The sequence below is a fragment of the Oryctolagus cuniculus genome, chromosome 17 (genome assembly GCF_051225735.1).
Source record: "Oryctolagus cuniculus isolate XC-2025 breed Fujian yellow rabbit chromosome 17, ASM5122573v1, whole genome shotgun sequence".
NCBI lineage: Eukaryota > Metazoa > Chordata > Mammalia > Lagomorpha > Leporidae > Oryctolagus > Oryctolagus cuniculus.
The window spans coordinates 3,898,366-3,917,707 of NC_142883.1; the positions used below are offsets into that span (position 1 = coordinate 3,898,366).

General features: G+C 65.7%; 1 long non-coding RNA gene and 1 other non-coding gene across 2 annotated transcripts; both read right to left on the reverse strand.

Annotated features, from left to right (window-relative positions):
• Nucleotides 1–315: 315 nt before the first annotated feature.
• Nucleotides 316–2,339, reverse strand: LOC138845927 (uncharacterized). Its single transcript, XR_011383262.2, has 3 exons — nt 2,113–2,339; nt 1,940–1,992; nt 316–779 (listed from the first exon to the last, which is right to left on the reverse strand). It is a non-coding gene; the product is annotated as an uncharacterized LOC138845927 (long non-coding RNA).
• On the reverse strand, nt 1,748–1,910 carry LOC138846357 (small Cajal body-specific RNA 16). The gene has a single exon (XR_011383839.1).
• Nucleotides 2,340–19,342: the final 17,003 nt, after the last annotated feature.

Sequence of the window (19,342 nt, forward strand, 5' to 3'; positions counted from 1 at the left end):
TCCTGGGCGGTGCTGTGGTGCCGCAGGGCGCAGTCGCCTCGGGGACCCCCCACCCCCACCCCCGGGCGCCTGCTCTGTCTCGCGGGCCCAGTCCTGCCGCCCAGCTCCCGCCATGGCCCGGGAGAGCAGCAGAAGACGGCCCAGGTGCTCGGCCCGCACGCGGGGGACCGGATGCAGCTCGGGCTCCTGGCCCAGCTGAGCTGCGCCCACTGGGGACCGAGCAGGTGGGGCTCTCGGCTCTTCCTGTGAGAACCACTGAGCCCGGGACCCCGCAACCCCGCGCCGTCCCGCCGCAGGAAGACGCTCAGGCCGAGAGTTTATTCACTGTTTATTCCCTCCGTGCAGCCTGCCCGTCGGCCCGAGGGAGCCCCAGCTCCGCCTGCACACGGCTGACCCGAGTCTCCCGGGGAGGCGGGGGCGGCGCTGGGGAAGTCCCGGGGGAGCGGCCCACACGGTGACCCCGGGCGCTGCACGGCCGGCTCACACGTGGCACACACGTGCGCTCCCCGCTGGCGCGCTCTGCAGCCTCTACCGACCTGGTCAGCCCAGGCCCCACACGGCGCCCACTCGGCAGCAGGGGGCGCTCTCGGCCACTGCCGACAGGCCTGGGCAGGAGACCGGGAACACACCCCCACGGGCTGAAACCCACGCAGTGCAGGGGCCGCGCCGTCTCCCCTCCATGAGTGCAGGGGCCACGCCGTCTCCCCTCCACGACGGTGGGGGCCTCACCTGTCACCTGTCACCCCAGGCGCCTCCGGCGGTGTCGCTCATCCCAGGACCTGCGGTTCAGACAGAGGCGGGGTGAGCCCCCGGGACGCTGCCCCCCCCCCCCGCACGGCGCCCAGGCCCTCCCGCCCCCCCCCGCCGGAGACGCCCTGCCCAGCACGCAGGGGCTCCTCCCGCCCCCTCTCTTCTCCCACAGCGCCTGTCTCCCAAGACCCCTGCCCGCCGCCCCGCACTGGAATGGCTGTGCGGGCTCAGGAGTCTGCTCTGTCCCGGCGGGGCCCGGCTAAGCGCCCAGGGCAGCTGCGCAGTCTGACGGACAGGGAGCTGCCCGTGGCCGCCGCCCGAGGCCCCTGCCGGGCCGCCCGCCACCAAGCCCAGCCCTGCCTGGGCGCGCGTGCCAGGCGGCAGGCGACGGCCCACGTAGGGGCCTGGATGGAGCTCCGGCTCCCGTCCGGCCCAGCCCTGGCCGCTGGGGCCCTTCGGGGAGTGACCCAGCGAATGGACGAGGCTGGTCTGCCCCTCGCTGCTTCCCCAGCGGATTACGAAGCTTTCAGAGTAAAGCAGCAGGAGCGGAGGCTTCCTGGGGTGGGCACCGCTGAGACCCCCAGGCCCCCACAGGCCCAGCCGGCACGCGCGTCCCAGAGCGCGTGGGAGGTCGGGCGCAGAGGGGACACCCCGCGACCGCAGGGGCTGGGGGTGTTGTCCCGGCTGCCCGCTCGGAGCTCCGGCCACGACCTCCAGCGGGCACTGTGCCGGCTCCTCGCCGGAAGTGACCGCGTGCTCGCCGCCCCGAGGGCAAGGGCCCGGTCGGGGTCAGCCTCTCCACGAGTGGACGACCGCCGCCCCGAGCTGCACCCCAGGGGCCCAGGAGCGGCCGGGCCTGGCGTCGCGCCCTCTGGCGGGCGGAAGGAGAAGCGCACCACCTCCATCGCCCCGTCTCAGGGGTCTTGCCTGGGGGGCCCAGGGCCAACTCTGACGCGGGAAACGACTTCGCGACCACCCTGCGCGGGCCCCGCGCGCGGCCTGTGTGCAGTATCATACATGATCACCAAACTGCTGCTAGGGTGCTCACACCTGTTACTGCAACGTCCGCACCGGGGGGCGGCCCCTGGGCGCTTACTGTAGGTCAGGGTCGGGCTGCCTGGTACGGGGCGCAGCCACACAGGAGCCTTTCCCCAGACCGCGCGGCGCGCCGGGCGCGGGCCTCACGTACCTGGGGCGCCCACGCGCGGGCTGCGCCGCCCGTCTCTCCCACGCCGCGGACGCCTGGGCAGAGCGAGACAGCGCGGATCAGGACCAGGGCCTCCGAGGGCCGGGCCCGCCCCGCCACCCCGCCACCCCGCGACCCCGCCGCCCCGCCGCCCCACGCCAGCCTCCCCCGGTCACCTCCCGCGCGGCCCCGGGGCGCAGGCGGGCGCGGCCCAGGCGGTCCCGGACGCCGCGCCCCGGGAAGGCGGTAGCTCGGGGCGTCCCGCTATCGCCCCGGGGGTGGCCGGGGACGCCGCAGCGCCGAGATCCGGGGGCTGGCGCACGGCAGAGGCCCGGGCACGCTTCTCTCCGAGATCGGACAAAGCGCGTTCCCCTCGGGGCTCGCGGCCGGCGAGGCCGGAAGCGGGCTCCGCGCGCACTTCCGGCCGGAGGCGGGCTCTGCGTGCGTACTTCCGGCCGGAAGCGCCGGCTCACCATCGAGAAGGCGGCTAGAGAGGCGCGCTCGCGGCGTTGGGTCCTCCCAGTCGGCCTTAAAGGGGCCGCACCCGCGGAGCGTCCCATCACGCGAAAACACGGAAAGCGGGGATTTGAGGAAGGCTGTCCGGCCGTGTTCGCCGCAGCGTTATCCGCAGTAGCAGGAGGGCGGACACATCCCCAGTGTGCGCCAGCGGGTCTGGGGAGCGAACCAGCCGACGGAAGATCTCAGTCAGCGCCCCCATGTCTTTAAAATAAAATTTTTTAAAGGCAGAGTTGGTGTGGTATATACTCTGGCCCGCACGAGTGGCCGCTGGGAACGTGCAGTCAACCTGATGGGCCCGCGGGGTGGGTGAGCGGGGCGCTGTGCACCCTGGGTGCGCCAAGCAGGGCTGGGGGAGGCCCCAGGGGGCGGGGGGCGACCACGGAGCCCCCAGCGGTGCACGGCGGGAGTGGGGGGCGAGGGGCCAGGTGCCTCAAGAGTCCTGCTCCTGTGCCCGCGGGCCCAGCTGCTGATTTGTGAGACCCCCCCATCCTGTCGGTCACATGCGGGAGACAAAGGCTCTGTCCCCGTCCCGTCCCCCCCCCCCAGTGGTAAAAGAGGAAAAAGGACAAGTCCAGAAAGTTCTGGAAGGGTGGGGGTGTGGGAGGGAGGGTGACACCACCCATCAGAGCTCCAAGGCCAGGACCCCGAGACCCGATCAGGTCCCCCAGGTGCTGGGGCTGGGGGAGGTGACGGTGACTTCAGTCCTTGACCCCCGGCGAAGAATGGGGACAGGGACAGTGAGCAAAGCGAGATTAAAAAAAAGATTTATTTATTTGAAAGTCAGAGTTACACAGAGAGAGGAGAGGCAGAGAAAGAGAGAGAGAGAGGGAGGGAGAGAGAGAGAGAGGGAGGGAGAGAAGGAGAGAGATCTTCCATCGCAGGTTCACGCCCCACATGGCCGCAACGGCTGGAGCTGCACCAGCCTGAAGCCAGGAGCCGGGAGCTTCCCCCGGTCTCCCACGCGGGTGCCGGGGCCCAAGGACTGGGCCATCTTCTGCTGCTTTCCCAGGCCACAGCAGGGACTCGACCCGGCGCCCGTGTGGGAGGTCACCCCGTGAGCTCCGGCAGCTCCTCCCGGCGCCTCCAACAACCCCCCTGGGGCCGGCGCTGTGGAGCCGCCTGGGAGCCGGGTGTGGACTCAGCTGTGGCTCGCGGGGCACGCGGGGCAAAGGCAGGGACGTGCAGGTGTGGGATGGGCCCGGCTTCACTCTACTGCAGTCACACGGCGGGGGGGCTCGGCCCCCAGACCCCAGCCAACCTGGGCAACATCCCCCCCCCCCGCAACCAAGGCAAATCCAAGGGTCAGGGCTCGGCTGGCCTCTGGCAGAGCGTGGGTGGGGACCCAGGGACTACGTCCGCTTCCGGCCTGGGGCACTCCGAGGGCGGGAACTGCAGGAGGTGCTGATGGCCAGGCAAGGGGGCACTGCATGCAGGTGCCCGGGGCAGAGGACGGGGACCCCCCCATGGCCGTGAGGCCCTTGGAAGGTCCAGTGGGGCTGGCGCTGTGCCGCAGCAGGTAAAGCGGCCCTCGTGGGTGCCGGTTCCAGTGCCAGCTCCTCCGTTTCTGATCCAGCTCCTTGCTAACATGCCTGGGAGGCAGCAGAAGACGGCCCAAGTGCTCGGGCCCTGCACCCACGTGGGAGACCCGGATGGAGCTCCAGGCTTCTGCTACCGCGTGAACCCCGCTTACATCCCTGCCTGCTGCCCAGAGGCTACCGCGTGCACCCCGCTTCTCCCGGCCCGGCTCTGCCTGGGGGCTTCTCCCCATCTCCCCCGGGGCCTCGGGACCGGCTTTGCCAGGGCTCAGAGGACACGGGGACTGTCGAGCCGGGCGGTGAGTGCGGCCTCACAGATGACCTTGGTGGGGGGCACCCGCGCCCCCATGGGAGCCGGCTTCCCTGCATCTGCCACGCCCGCCGGGGACGGTGCTTTCTGCGGGCTGAGAAGGCCCAGAGAGGGGCGCCAGGGGGCCGTTGTGGAAACCTCGCATTTGAGGGTGTTTAACTCCCCGAGGGTCCGCGTTCCGCCATTCCACGCTGCGGCCGTGGGGCGGAGCAACGTGGCTGCCGCTGAGCACCGGGTCTCGCCCTCCACTCAGCCCAGGGCCCCTGACTTCCCGGCCACTGGCGATGTCGCACACGGGGCAAGCCCTCCCCACTCCCCCCAGAGCTCTGCACACGGCCCTCCTGCCTGTCCAAGGTGCCCCACCTGCCTGCCCGCCTGTCCCAGATGCCCGGCTCTGCGCTCGCCCTCCTGGCCGGCTCGCGGGGCCGTTCTGGGTGCCGTGGAGCGACTTGCGTCCCCTGTGGCGTCCACAGGCTGCAGCCCTCACCCCAGCGTCCCTGAGCGGGACCTCACTGGGCAATGGGGTCAAGGCCAAGGTCATCGGGTTAACTCGGGGTCGCTAGTGTGGGCACTTGAAGGCTGGGTCCTCACGAGAACAGGGGCCGCCGGACACAGAGACACAGGGATGCGGGGACGCGGGGACACAGGGACGCGGGGACGCGGGGACACAGGGACACAGAGACGTGGGGACGCGGGGACGTGGGGATGTGGGGACACAAGGACACGGGGACGCGGGGACGTGGGGATGCGGGGACACAAGGACACAGAGACGCGGGGACGCGGGGACGTGGGGACGCGGGGACACAGGGACACAGAGACGTGGGGACGCGGGGACGTGGGGATGTGGGGACACAAGGACACAGAGACGCGGGGACGCGGGGACGCGGGGACGCTGGGACGCGGGGACGCAGGGACCCAGGGACTGGCCCAGAGGGCGAGCGAGGGGGCTGAGCCAGGGAGAAGACGCAGAGCCGAGGGCAGAGGCCGCAGGAAACCAGCCCCGTGGCCACCTGGAGCCGGGCTTTCGGCCTCCGGAGCCGGGGGGCACCAAGGGCCTCTGTGTCTCACCCCAGGCCGCGGTGCCCGGGACGGCGGTTCCTGGAGAAGTTCCTGCCTCCTCCAGGCAGGAGGCGGCCTCAGTTTCCCCAGTACAGCTGAGTGTGCACGGGTTTGGGAGAGGCGAGGTTGACACAAGTCGGCCCTCCCTGGCTGCGTTTTTGCGTGCCCCCCGCTGACTCCCGGGGGGGGGGCGCAGCAGCCCAGGAGAGAGGGTGGGGGGATCTGCTCTCCAGGGAGCACTCGGGGGGCTCTGAGCACTGCTCCCCAGAGGTGGGCCCAGGGCCTGGGCCGTGGCTCCCCTGCCACACCCCTGCACAGGAAGCAACCTCAGATGCCCCGCGTCTGTGACACCCTCGTCTCTCCCCCACATCCCTCCCTCCTGACAACACCACCTGTGCCCACTCCCTGTGGCCTCCGTCCAGTGGGAGGGCGCCCATGCCTGGCCACCTGCTGCCCGGCTCAGCCCCACTGCCTCCCCTAGGGACAGCAGGTCTGGGGCTGGGCCAGGCGCTGACCGTGGGACAGGAGGGGCTCATGGGAACTTTGCTGTGAGGTGGTGAAGTTCAAGTCCATCGGGCCCAGCCACACCACCTTCCTGGGGTGCCGACGCCCCCTGCACGCTGGGCCAATGCTGGTGAACACGTGTGTCTCCCACCGAGCCGACGCTCTGTCCGGGGGCCGAGGCTGTGGCTTCCAGGCCGGCGCTGGCCGAGCGTGTGCGTGAGTGCCTGTATGTGAAACACAGCACGCGGGACACTGGGACGGCTGGACGCCCCCCCCCCCCCGGCCCTCCCAGCACACGGCTCCTCCACAGGGATGAGCCTGAGACCACGACTCTCCCTGAGTGAATCCAGAACAGGACCTGTGGCCGAGAGGCCGGGAGGAGCAGGCCGGGAATGGATGCCCAGCGGACACAGCGTGCGTCCAGGGCCCTGTGTGCCGGCCGCCGCAAGTGGGCAAGCGGGGGCTCCGAACTGCACCAAGGCGACACCGTGACCCTGCACCCCGGCCCCCCGGGGCTTCTCCAAAAGCTGCCTCCCACCCTCACGGTGGCTGTGGGCGACTGCTCCGCTTCCAGGTGAGAGGTGACCCGGTTCAGAGCTCAGAGATGCCTGCTTTGGGTTCCGGAACTCTCTCCACGCAAGGAGTCTCTGCGCCACTAGGTGGCGGTAAAGACCGTGGCTCCCGGGTCGAACCGCGAGGCTGCGCTGGGTCGGGTGTGAGGTCAGGGTTCTAGCTGTCAGGTTTCTTCCCCAGGCTGGAGCCCAGGAGAGGATGACGGTTCCCAGTCCGGGTGATCACAGAACCCTCCCCGCCACCCCCGTCTGCTGGGTCCTGGGCCCCCAGGACACACTCTGGGAATTGCACAGCTTTGGAATCCGGAAGACCGGCTCCTGCCATGTGTTCCCAGCACAGTCACGCGGTGTGCGGAGAGAGGTTAGCCCTTTTCTTTTCTTTCTTTCTTTCTTTCTTTTTTTTTTTTTTTTTTTTTTGACAGGCAGAGTGGACAGTGAGAGAGAGAGACAGAGAGAAAGGTCCTCCTTTGCCGTTGGTTCACCCTCCAATGGCCGCCGCGGCCGGCGCACCACGCTGATCCGAAGCCAGGAGCCAGGTGCTTCTCCTGGTCTCCCATGGGGTGCAGGGCCCAAGCACTTGGGCCATCCTCCACTGCACTCCTGGGCTACAGCAGAGAGCTGGCCTGGAAGAGGGGCAACCGGGACAGAATCCGGCGCCCCGACCGGGACTAGAACCCGGTGTGCCGGCACCTCAGGTGGACGATTAGCCTAGTGAGCCGTGGCGGCGCCGGCCCTAGCCCTTTTCATTTTATATGTATTTATTTACATATTTTATTTGAAAGGCAGAGAGAGGGAGAGTGAGTGCTTCCTTCTGCTGGCTCGATCCCTAAACCCTGCAGTGGCTCGGCGTGGGCCAGCGCGGGGCCAGCATCCCCGCCTCCCACGTGGGCGCAGGAACCATGGGCACCATGCTGCCTCCCTGGGAGCGTTCGTAGGAAGCCGGATCGGCCATGGAGCGGGCGAGCCTGGATGCTGGCGACGCAGGTGGCAACCTGACCCGCAGCACCGCAGCCCCTGACCTTGATTCTGACCTTGTGAATCCTGAGCCCCCCGACTTCCGACCTGTCGCTCGCACTTGTGTTGTCGAAACTGGGAGGGTCGTGGTTTCTTGTGACAGCACTGGGGGCAATCACCACACTTGCCCAAGGTCAGGGGTCAAAGTTCAGAGGTTCTCTCGCTGTTCTTTGTATCGCAAAGGGCTTTTGAAACGCCAGGAGGAAAGCCAGAGGTTTGCTTGGCTATTTTAAATTCCGACATAAAGGTCCAATCTAGAATCTTCTGCACAGACTTCATGAAAAATTAAGGAAGGGCCTGGCTTTCCGCTGAGTTAAAGCAGCCAGGCCCCGTGTCCGCGAGCGACCGTCCTGGTGGGGACCCCGGGCGCCTGGGGGCGAGGCATGACCGAGGGGGTGGGAGTTAGCCAGGCCCCGTGTCCGCGAGGGTCTGTCCTGGTGGGACCCTGGGCGCCTGGGGGCGAGGCATGGCCGAGGGGGTGGGAGTTAGCCAGGCCCCGGGCGCCGGGGGGCGAGGCATGGCCGAGGGGGTGGGAGGGAAGCTTCTGGAATGGGGGGGCGTTCTCTACGGCTGTGGGGGTGTGGGAGACATTGGGACCGCATTCGTCAAAACTCGCCGACTGTGCACCTAGGATAGGAGCGTTTCAACGTAACAAACTGTGTCAATGGTGAATTAGAAAAAATAGCGGGGTGCTGCGAGCCGTCGCCCGTTTCACCCTCCCCCAGCAGCAGGGCTGGCTTGGGCTTCAGGAGGGAACCACAGGGCTGCCGCTGACTCTGGGCCACCGAGAGCCTGGGGGCGGCTGGGGTCCGGCGGGGCGGGGCTGGGGCCCGGCGTGGGCGGGGCTGGGGTCTGGAGGGGCGGGGCTAGGATCGGGCGGAGGAGGGGCTGGGGTTCGGTGGGGGAGGGGCTGGTGTCCGGCGGGGCGGGGCTGGGGTCCGGCGGGGCGGGGCTGGACCCGGCAGGGGCGGGGCTGGGGTCTGGCGGGGGCGGGGTTGGACCCGGCGGGGGCGGGGCGGCGGAGGGGCTGGGGTCTGGCGGGGAGGGGCTGGGGTTCGGTAGGGGAGGGGCAGGGATTCGGCGGGGCGGGGCTAGGATCGGGCGGAGGAGGGGCTGGGATTCGGCGGAGGAGGGGCTGGGGTCCGGCGGGGCGGGGCTGGGATCTGGCGGGGCGGGGCTGGGATCGGGCGGAGGAGGGGCTGGGGTTCGGTGGGGGAGGGGCTGGGGTCCGGCGGGGTCGGGTCTTCTCAGGGCAGGGTGCTGGGTCACAGCACCTTTGCCTCGCGTGTTGGGGGTCGTCGTGGCGCTCCGAGCGCAGGCGGTCCCTGGGCCGTGGACAGCAGCCCTGTGCAGTGTGGAGCGTCCACCGAGGGCTGAGAAGACCCCTCCGCGGGGCCCAGCCTTTCCCCGGGGTGCGCGGTCCCTGTGCTGTCTGCTGGGATTTGCAGGTCAGCGCTGGCACAGCTCGGGACCCCCACCCCCCACCCCGCCACGCTCAGGGGAGCTGAGAGCGGCCGAGTCTCTGCCTGCAGGTCCATAGGGGTCGGGGGTGGGGACTCTGCGGGACCTCCCGGGACAGCGGGGCAGGGGCAGTGTGGGGGCTGGAGAAGGGAGTGTGGCTCCTGGAGGCCCGCGGGGCACCGGGGCCCCGGGGACACCCAGCATCAGTGCTGAGGGCTCTGCTAGGGACCCTGTGTCTGGAGCCAGGGCAGGTGGAAGCCGAGGCTGGGGAGTCCTGACCCACGGGACCCTGGAGGGGAGCCCCAGCAAGAGGAACGGGGCTGGGTGCAGGCTCCCCGTTCCCGCAGAACCCAGGGCCAAGGCGGGGTCTTCTCACCGTCACCGTCAGCGGTGGCTCACAAACCAAACCAGTGTGACTGATGGCAGTCACCCATTTCCACGGTGTCATTCCTGCCGCATGGCTGACCTCAGGTGACCCGGCTGCCACCCCTGATGGCAGAGCTGTCACTGTGGCTGACCTCGGGTGACCCGGCTGCCACCCCCCCACAGCAGGGCTGTCACCGTGGCTGACCTCGGGTGACCCGGCTGCCACCCCCCCACAGCAGGGCTGTCACTGTGGCTGACCTCGGGTGACCCGGCTGCCACCCCCCACAGCAGGGCTGTCACCGTGGCTGACCTTGGGTGACCTGGCTGCCACCCCTGATGGCAGGCTGTCATCGTGGCTGACCTCGGGTGACCCGGCTGCCACCCGCGACCGACGGCAGGGCTGTCACTGTCAGGAACGCCACAGAAGCAGGGGCCTCGGCGGCACAGGCAGCAGTGACACGCAGCAGATTCATTGTAGAGCGGTGAATTTTGAGTATTTGTTGTCTTTTTAAGTAATGTGTGGGACTGTATGTTTTTAATATTTGCATTTTCAGTTTTTCCTTTTTTTTTTTTGACAGATAGAGTTAGACAGTGAAAGAGACAGAGAGAAAGGTCTTCCTTCCGTTGGTTCACCCCCTAAATGGCCGCTACAGCCGGAGCTACGCCTATCTGAAGCCAGGAGCCAGGTGCTTCTCCTGGTCTCCCATGGGGTGCAGGGCCCAAGCACTTGGGCCACCCTCCACTGCACTCCCGGGCCATAGCAGAGAGCTGGCCTGGAAGAGGGTCAACTTGGACAGAATCCAGCACCCATATGGGATGCTGGTGCCACAGGCGGAGGATTAACCAAGTAGCCACGGCGCTGGCCAGTTTTTCCTTTTTTTTAAGATTTATTTTTATTTATTTAAAGGCAGAGTTACAGAGAGAGAGAGCGAGCGAGAGACGTATTCCATCAGCTGGTTCACTCCCCACATGGCCACAACAGCCAGGGCTGAGCCAGACCAAAGCCAGGAGCCAGGAGCTTCTTCCGGGTCTCCCACGTGGGTGCAGGGGCCCAAGGCCTTGGGCCATCTTCTACTGCTTTCCCAGGCCACAGCAGGGAGCTGGATCGGAAGTGGAGCAGCTGAGACTCGAACTGGCGCCCATGTGGGATGCCGGCACTGTAGGCGGTGGCTTCACCTGCTGCGCCAGAGGCCGGCCCTGGAGTTTGTACTTGCAGAACGGCCCAGGATGACAGTGGCTCGCCCAAGTCCTGGACGTCTAACACTCTACGTGCTGGCGGGAGCCTGCTCTGGAATCCGTCTACACCAAACCCGAGAACAACAGCCGGAGCAGCCGTGAACACGCGGCTCGGGCCACGGCCACTGGGAAGAAGGGGACGATTCTCAGCCGTGCTCTGCCCTGGGACAACTCGGGCCGGGGGCGGCGTGGGCAGCGCGGGCCTCGCCGCGTGGCGGCACAGGGGCAGGCACGGCCCCTCTCGGCCCCGGGCCCGCGGTTCTTGGTGTGAGATTTCTGGACCTGTGTCTCACACCCTGGCTGGTGCCTTCTGTCTGGCCCTCCTGTGCTCCCCTCCGTGTGCGTTTCTGGGTTTGCGTTTTAGCCTGGGCCACACTCTGGTGCTGAACCGGGTGGTAAAGGCTCGGGGGGGGGGGGGTAGGGGGAAGGCTCGGGCCCCGGGTGCTCCCACTGGGAGGTGATGCGGGGGTGGGGTGGATGGGAGGTTCTTAGGTCACTGCCGGGGAGGGGAGGGCGTTGAGGGATTTAGGATCACCTGCTCCTCTGTGTTTTCTCTGCTTTGAGACGTGGCCTTGGTGGCTGTCAGCTCCTACACACGCCCCCTCCACAATGTGCTTCCTTCATCAGGCACTGGGCCAACAAGGTCCCACCCTTGTTGGACTCCAACTTCCAAAGCTGTGGGAGAAATGCAAGTCCTCTGTTACTGAAGTTAGGCCCCCTGGGCGTCTCACAGCCGGCAAGCAAAGCCGAGGGCTATGGCCTGAGGTCCTGGCTCCCCAGGCGGTCAGTTCTGTTTGTCAAACTGTGGCCAAACACAAGATCACACAGGGGGTTTTGAAAAAGTGCGGGGGCTGGCGCTGTGGCGTAGCGGGTTAAGCCACCACCTGCAGTGCCGGCATCCCATATGGGCGCCAGTTCGAGTCTCAGCTGCTCCACTTCCGATCCAGCTCCCTGCAGTGGCCTGGGAAAGCAGCAGAAGACAGTCCCAATGCTTGGGCCTCTGCACCTGCATGGGAGACCTGGAAGAAGCTCCTGGCACCTGGCTTCAGATGGGTCCAGCTCCTGCCATTGGGCAGTGAACCAGCAGATGGAAGACCTCTCTCTCTCTCTCTGCCTCTGCTCCTCTGTAATTCTACCTTTCAGATAAGTAAATAAATCCTGAAAAGAAAAGAAAAGAAGAAGTGCAGAGGCCTGGGCCCCACCCCTGCCCGGATCTGGCACTCATTGCTTCTCCACACAGCCAGCACAGGTAAAGCAGCCCAGCCCGAGCTGTGGCCAGGGCAGCTGGTCAACCCCAGCGTGCATCTCTCCGACACTGACCACATCCGTCTTCTGTGCCAAGTCCTTGACATAACCCGGGCCGGGGAGACGCAGCAAAGAGGCCGCTGTCTCTGCCCTCAAGGAGCAAACATCAAATGGGGCTGCCTCCCACGTGCGCTGGCTGCATCACGTGGCCCAGGGTCCCAACCTTCTGTGACTGGGCAGCTCCTTCCCCAAGCAGGTGGATTCGGCCTGCTTTGGCCAAGAGCAGGTGCAGCAGTGCTGTGTGGAGGAGTTTAGGCAGAGGTCACAGCCAGAGGTCACGGACGCCGCCCGCCTGCCCTCGTTGGCTGCTGGCTGCCAGTTCAGGGGTTGCCCGGGTGACTGCCACAGCGCAGCCCCTCCCCCTGTCTCAGATCCAGCAGCTCTTTGGCGGCTCATGGAGCCCACTGTGCCCTGTTGAGGGCTACAGTGGTTTTAGCACAGAACCAGCTGGGGTCAGCCCTCGCGCGACGGGGCACTGGCTGCCATCCCCTCCTCCTGGCCCCGCCACCCAGGGAAGCTCACTGGAGCCTGTGGTGTGCGGAGACTTTGCTGGGCCCCTCCCAGGTGGCCTGCGTGTGGCTGACCTCGAGCCTGGAACTGACACGCGTGTCCCAAAGCCCCGTCGTTTGTCACGGCGTTGGGCCGCCCAGTGTAGGCAAGCAATGGTGCTCCCCAGGCTGGACTTTGCGGGGGCCCCGGGAGGACCCCCCAGTCACCAGGGTGGCCAAGTGTGTCTTTGCTGGTGCGAATTCTTCATGGCCCAGGAGTCACGTGCCTTCCGGGCCTGGACCTCCAGGGTAGCGTCCATCCGTGCCTTCCCAGAAAGCCCCTGTCACGGCCCCTGAAGATGAGGGACAGCGTGGAGGGAGACGCCCCTGGCCCCAGCACAGCAGCTGAGGGAGTGGGTGAGGCCCCTGAGGTGGGCGGAGCCGCCAAGACCACCCCTGCCCAAGTCCCAGGAGGAGAACCGGAGGGCGGCTGGTTCATGAATTTCACAGCCGGCTCCAGCACACGTGGTTCTAAAATATGAGCTTTTGCCTGGGATACGTTTGTTTTAAAACATTTTTCTGGGGTCAGTGCTGTGGCGTAGCTGGTAAAGCTGCTGCCTGCAGCGCCAGCATCCCATATGGGCGCCGGTTCGAGTCCTGGCTGCTCTACTTCCGATCCAGCTCTCTGCTGTGGCCTGGGAAAGCAGTGGAAGATGGCCCAAGTGCTTGGGCCCCTGCACCTGCATGGGAGACCTGGAAGAAGCTCCTGGCTCCTGGCTTCGGATAGGCCTAACTCCAGCCATTGTGGCCCTATGGGGAGTGAACCAGCAGATGGAAGACCTCCCTCTCTCTCTCTCTCTCTCTCTCTCTCACTCTGACTTTCAAATAAATAAATAAATAACTCTTAAGAACTTAGAACAACAAAAAAACGCACATTGTTTCTTCTCAGAGATCAGAATGCCCCGGGGCACCCGTGCTGGGGGCTGATGGACGAGGCAGCCAGATCACAGAAAACCGCCCTGCAGAGCCCCACACGGCCAGCCCACGGGGTCACCAGCTAAGAAAATCCCTGCTCACTTAAGCCACTCAGTCTTGGGGTGCTTTGTTCCATGACGATGGGTAACGGCTGCAGGGTCCCACATGATTCGCCCAAACCAGGGGTCTCGGGCTAAATCGGGGTGGGGTGGGGGGCTTAGACTGGCCCAGGTGACAAAATTGCTTCTGGGCCCATTAATCGCAGGCTGGAAAACAAACCAACCAGCCACAGATAGCATTTTTCAAGCTCAGCTTCAACAGTTTGCTTTTGTCTGGAACCAGGTGCTTTTCCCACGGGAGCGCCCCGGGGAGCTTTTATTTAGGAAATCACTCTGCATGACCTCGGGCATCTACGTTGGGCCGGTCCTGTGGAGCAGCGGCTGAGCCCCAGTGATTACCCAAATGAAGTGTGTTGTCTGCAGTGCACTGAGCTGGAGTTTCTCATTCTGCGGCTCCCAGGCAGGGTCCGAGAACCTGGATGGCTCGCAAGTTCTCAGCGGGGACAGGTGAGGCTGGCCTGGGGACCTCACGTGCAGAAGCGCCGGTGTGAACCGGTCCAGGATGCTGTCTCCGTGGCCAGGTGTTGGACCGGGCGTGGACGCACGACTGCCAGTAAGAGCTCGCCCCTGCCCCTGCCCCTGCCCCTACTCAGCGGCTCAGCAGCGCCTCCTACTGATAAAACCAAGTCACTTCTGGGGCTGGGCGGCGGAAGTCCCAGTGGAGGCTGTGTGGGAGCTGCTGGGACGCCCGTCTCAGCCTGCAGGGGTGTTGGGGCACAGAGGCTGGTGGGGGAGGAGGGATCCCAGTTTCAAGGTCAGAAGGAGGAGTCCGGGGATCACTTGACTTTCAAAATTCTGGTAACCAGAGCTGGCGATGTAGTGTAGTAGATTAAGCCACCACCTGCAGCGCCGGCATCCCATATGGGCTCCGGTTCGAGTCCCAGCTGCTCCACTTCCAATCCAGCTCTCTCTGCTATGGCCTGGGAAAGCAGCAGAAGATGACCCAAGTCCTTGGGCCCCTGAACCTGCATGGGAGACCCGGAAGAAGCTCCTGGCTCCTGGCTTTGGATCGGCCCAGCTCCGGCTGTTGTGGCCATGTGGGGAGTGAATCAGCGGATGGAAGATTTCTCAGTCTCTGTGTCTCCCTCTCTCTGTAACTCTGTCTCTTGAATAAAATAACTAATTTTTTTAAATTAGGGTAACCAAGCTCAGGTGCCCCTGGAGGAGCCGCAGAGGCACCTCCACAGGTCCCGTCTTCCCAGCCAAGGATGTCCCCAGGTATTAGGAGACTTGGAGGGCAGATGCTTCAAGCTCCCACGGAGGTCGTGCAGGGCTGGAGCTGCTCCCCCGGAACCTCCCGTGGGCAGAGGCAGTCGAGGGGTTTCCTTCGCTGGCTATGACGCAGCAGCCTGCTGCCCCCCCCCCCCGGAGCTAAAACCTGCCCCCCGGGGTCAGCCTTAGAGCCCAGCCCTCTCTCAGGGCCTCGGAGCAGGCGGCAGTCTCAGAACTGGGCCAGCATCCAAACCCTGCCTCGGGCCTTTCTGTTCCTTTTGCACACGGTCTAAAAATAAAACTCAGATCCAAAGCTCTCAGGCCCCACATGGCCAGCAAGTCCTTTCTCTGAGAAACGCAGATCTGGGGGCAGAGTGGGGGAGGAGGGAGGACCACAGCGGCTGGCGGTGAGCCTCGGGTCACGGTCCCGCGAGAGAGCTCACAGCCTCCGGGCGCCTGCTCTGACACGGGCAGTGAAACGCAAGAAGTGACCGAGCACAGAGGACCGCGTGTGCGAAGGCCTGGCTCTGTGCGACTTCCTTCTTTCATGTGTGATTAACTGCACACGGACGCATGCCGGCATGTTTCCTAGAGAGCACATTGTGTGGGGCTTTTAAAGCTCTATTTGTTTATTTGAAGGCAGAGTGATGGGGGGCAGGAGAGAGAGAAACTTCCATCCGCTGGTTCACTCCCCAAATGTTCACAACGGCCAGGGCTGGGCCAGGCCAAAGCCAGGAGCCTGCAACTCCATCTGGGTCCCCATGTGGGCAGCTGGGGCCCAAGCACTTGGGCCATCCTCCGCTGCTTTCCCAGGTGCATTAGCAGGGAGCTGGACCGGAAGCGAAGCAGCCAGGACTTGAACCGGTGCCCATCTGGGATGCTGACGCCACACGTGGCAGCTTTACCTACTGCTCCACCGTGCCAGCCCCTAAAAGACAGAGATGGAGATAGACAGAGATAGAGATGTGTCCATCTACTGGGCTGCGCCAGGCTGAAGCCAGGAGCCAGGAACTCCATCCAGGTCTCCCGTGTAGGAGGCGGGGACCCGAGTACTTGGACCGCCATCAAAACCAGAATCCCCCCCACGCCCTGAGATCCAGTAAATGACAATGCATTGAGAAGGTGGAGTACAATGCGGCCGTGGAGTGTTCAGGTTCCCGTTCACAGATGGAGAGCGGGGCGGGGGTGGGGCTAGGGGAGTATGGGGTCTCCTGCCCCCTGGTTACACGTCTCACCAGTCTTCCGCCCTGGATGATGTGAGGTGGGTGAAGAGAGTGAACCCCGCCAAGACTGTGACAGGTGCAAGGAGTCCAAGGGGAGCGCTGAGGCCGGCTCTGGTCCCCTGGGGAGGGGAGGCACTCTGGCTGTCCACCAGGCTCTGCTCCTCGGTGTAAAACATCCGAATACAGACGTCTGTCCCCTCACTACCCAGGGCTCCTGGAAGAGGAGGGGTCAGCAGGGGACCGCAGAGGGTGGGCTCCGCCCCCCACCTCCCACCACCCTTTGCAAAGCTGGGGAGACCCCTTGGACCGCCGGTGTCTCAGACACGGTGCCTGCGCGACTTTGCCACAAGGGGGCGCTCCGGAAAGCAGCCTGGAAGAGAGAAAAGAGAGAAAATCATTCTTTGGGCGGCGGCGGCGTGCGGAGCGGCGGGTTTGCCGTGGCTGCTCCCTGCCCAGGCGCCTCGCCCGCCGCTCTGCAGGGCAGGGCACGCCTGCTCTCCTGACCCGGCAGGCCCGCAGATGAGGCCGGCCAGGGAGCCGGAGGCAGAGACCTGGGGCGCCCCCGCCCCGCAGCCCAGCTGTCTGGGGTCTCCCTGAGGGCAGTCACAGGCGCGGGAGGGCGGGGGTCAGGCAGGGCGCAGGCAGAGACCTGGGGCGCCCCCGCCCCACAGCCCAGCTGCCTGGGGTCTCCCTGAGGGGCGGTCACAGGGCGCAGGAGGGCCGGGGTCGTGCAGGGCAGGCTCTGGGGATCCCCGCGGGCTCTGGCCCGGGTTGTCTGCTGGGTGCACCCGGGACTGCGTGTGATCCCTGACTGCCCACGTGCCCCAGCGGGGCTGGAGGGTGTTTCTGGCCTGGGCCTTCTGAGGGGAGCTTGGCCTCATTGCTGGTCTCAGACACGGGGTCTACGCCAGAGCAGGTGAGCACACGTGTGCAAAGGCACACAGACACAGCTAAGTGTGCACACACACACAGGGAGGGACATGCAGGGCCCTCCACACAGATGTGAGCACACGTGGATACGCAGACACAGCTAAGTGTGCACACACGCATGCACACACACACAGGGAGGAGCGTGCAGGGCCCTTCACACAGATGTGAGCACATGTGTGCACACAGAGACACAGCTAAATGTGCACACACTCACACACATGTACATACACACAGGGGTGCGTGTGGCCCTTCACGCAGGCGTGCACACACGGATACGGGCGCACACTCCCCTCTGCGGGGTGGAGGTGATGTGACGAGAGGCCCCAGGACTGAGCAAGTCTGCAGGGTGTGCAGGCCCGGCCTGTAGCCCCCTCCCCGACGTGACCGGGCCGCAGAGCCGTGGTCGGCCTGTGGGCAGGGCCCCGTGTCAGTCGCTCCTACAGGGCTGGCCGTGTGTATCTGGTGGCTCAACAAAGGCAGGGAGTGTAGGCAGAGAGGAGAGGGGCAGCCGGGGCCAGGGGAGGCTGCTGGGAATTCCTGTGCAGCCCGGGTGTCCACCAGGGAGGTGGCGGAGGGAGGAGGGCGCTGGTTACCCTCCTCCTGCTGGCCTGCTGGTGGCTCCCTCTCCTGCTCTCCCTGTGGGACCTGACTCCCCCCGGGACCCAGGACAGGGAGGAGGGGGCGTGGGAAGGGAAAGTGAAGAGAGAAGAGCAAAGAGCCAGGGTGTGTGTGCAGGTGGGCGGCTCCCAGGCGGAGGGGAGAGAAAGGTGGCCCCCTGGCCCCCCAGGCCCCCGGGGTCAGGTGCAGGTGCTCCACTTGGGCCTGGGGTCAGCTGGCCTCCTGCAGATCCTCAGCCCCCCCAGGGCTCCCCTACCCCCAGGACACTGTCCAGGGAGAAGAGAGTGATGGCAGGGCCCAGAGTGGACAGAGCCAAGCCCGCCTGAGCAGGACAGGAGGAGGCCCCCCAGCCACCCAGTGGGGAGCGTGGGTCTGCGCATGTGCACCCCAACACCGGCTGGCTCTGGGGCTGACCTCCCAGTGAGGCTGACCCTGTGCTCAGCCCTATGGCCGTGTCCACAGGACTGGCCAGAGTGGAGTTGGGATCTCTGCAACCTGACCCCTGACCCCTGTGATGTGTTGCTGACCACGCCCACAACAGCAGCAGAGGAGGGGGTGCTGCCCTCCGTGGACCCTGCCCCAGGCACCTCCTCTCTGTGCTCCTCTGCTCCTCACACAGCCCCAGATGAAGGGAACTGAATCAGATTTCCAGGGGCGGGGGGCGGCTGCACGCTCTCTCGGCAGACAGACCCCAGCACCAGAAACTGGGCTGAGTATGGGGTCCACGAGATGCGGTGGTCCCTGAGCTCAGGGCACCTCTGGCTCAGAAGCGGCAGGTGCATGACGAGGGTGGTGGGAGGGTGCACCTGCCACCCTTGGGACTGTGGGCATCTCCTGTGAGCCCTGGGGGCCGTCGCAGCAGGGGAGGGACCAGCTGCAGAGGGGACACCGCCTCCCCACACCCCCCTCCCACCCAGCACTCTCATGGCGGGGGTGGGGGAGGAAACTCGTGCTTAAAGGGGCCACGAACTAAGCTCACGGTGTCTCTGCGAGGAACTGTGGTCCATCCCCGCGCTACGAGGGCTGTGAGGGCAGACCTGAAACTGAGACCCAAAGTCACGTGCGCACTGGACGTCCGGCCAAACCGAGAAGGGGAGACCCTCACACGGCCCAGCTGCAAACTCCTTCCGCGGAGGAAGTCCTGAGCCGGACAGCACCCTCCAACACAGGGTGGGAGTGGAGCCTGCGTAACCCCAAGTGGGGCTTTTGTTCCCTGCTCACACAGGGAGTCATCCTCCAAGCCGTCAGCCCGCTGCAGGAACCAGGGCTCCACCACCCATCTGAAGCCACGAGCCGGCCCCGCCCTGCCCCCACCTGTTCTCCTGCTGTTCCCTGAAGCCCCTGTGGCCCCACATGAGCCGGCCCCGCCCTGCCCCCACCTGTTCTCCTGCTGTTCCCTGAAGCCCCTGTGGCCCCACATGAGCCATCCCCGCTCTGCCCCCACCTGTTCTCCTGCTGTTCCCTGAAGCCCCTGTGGCCCCACACGCCATGCATGCTCCTCTGCCCTCAGAGAAGTGCTCACAGCCCTGGCCACCGAGCTGCAGCTTCGTCCCCTCCCACCCATCTGTTCTGTGGCAGGTGCATCCCCTTACAGCCCCATCCCTTTCCAGTTACAACACCCAAAGGGACACTTTAACCGAGAGGCCGGCAGGGCAGAGAGGCAGCCCATGTGCCCCCTCGTGTCAGCGTGGCTGAGACTTCAGTCCAGCTCCTGGGTGTGCGTGGACGTGGTGGAGGCCAGCACCCGGCTTCTGCCGCTGTGGTTGAAGATGCTGAGCCTTGCGGAGAGCTGACATCCGAGCGCGACTGAGGGAGCGCTTGGTTTTCACGGTTTCCCATTCATTTCTTCCTGCTGCTTCCAAATGCTTTGAAGGGGTTTCAAACGCCCCCCAGGCTCTCCGAGCGTGTGGATGTCAGACGGCGGGCAGTGTGGGACAGTGACAGAGCACAGAGCGGAGGC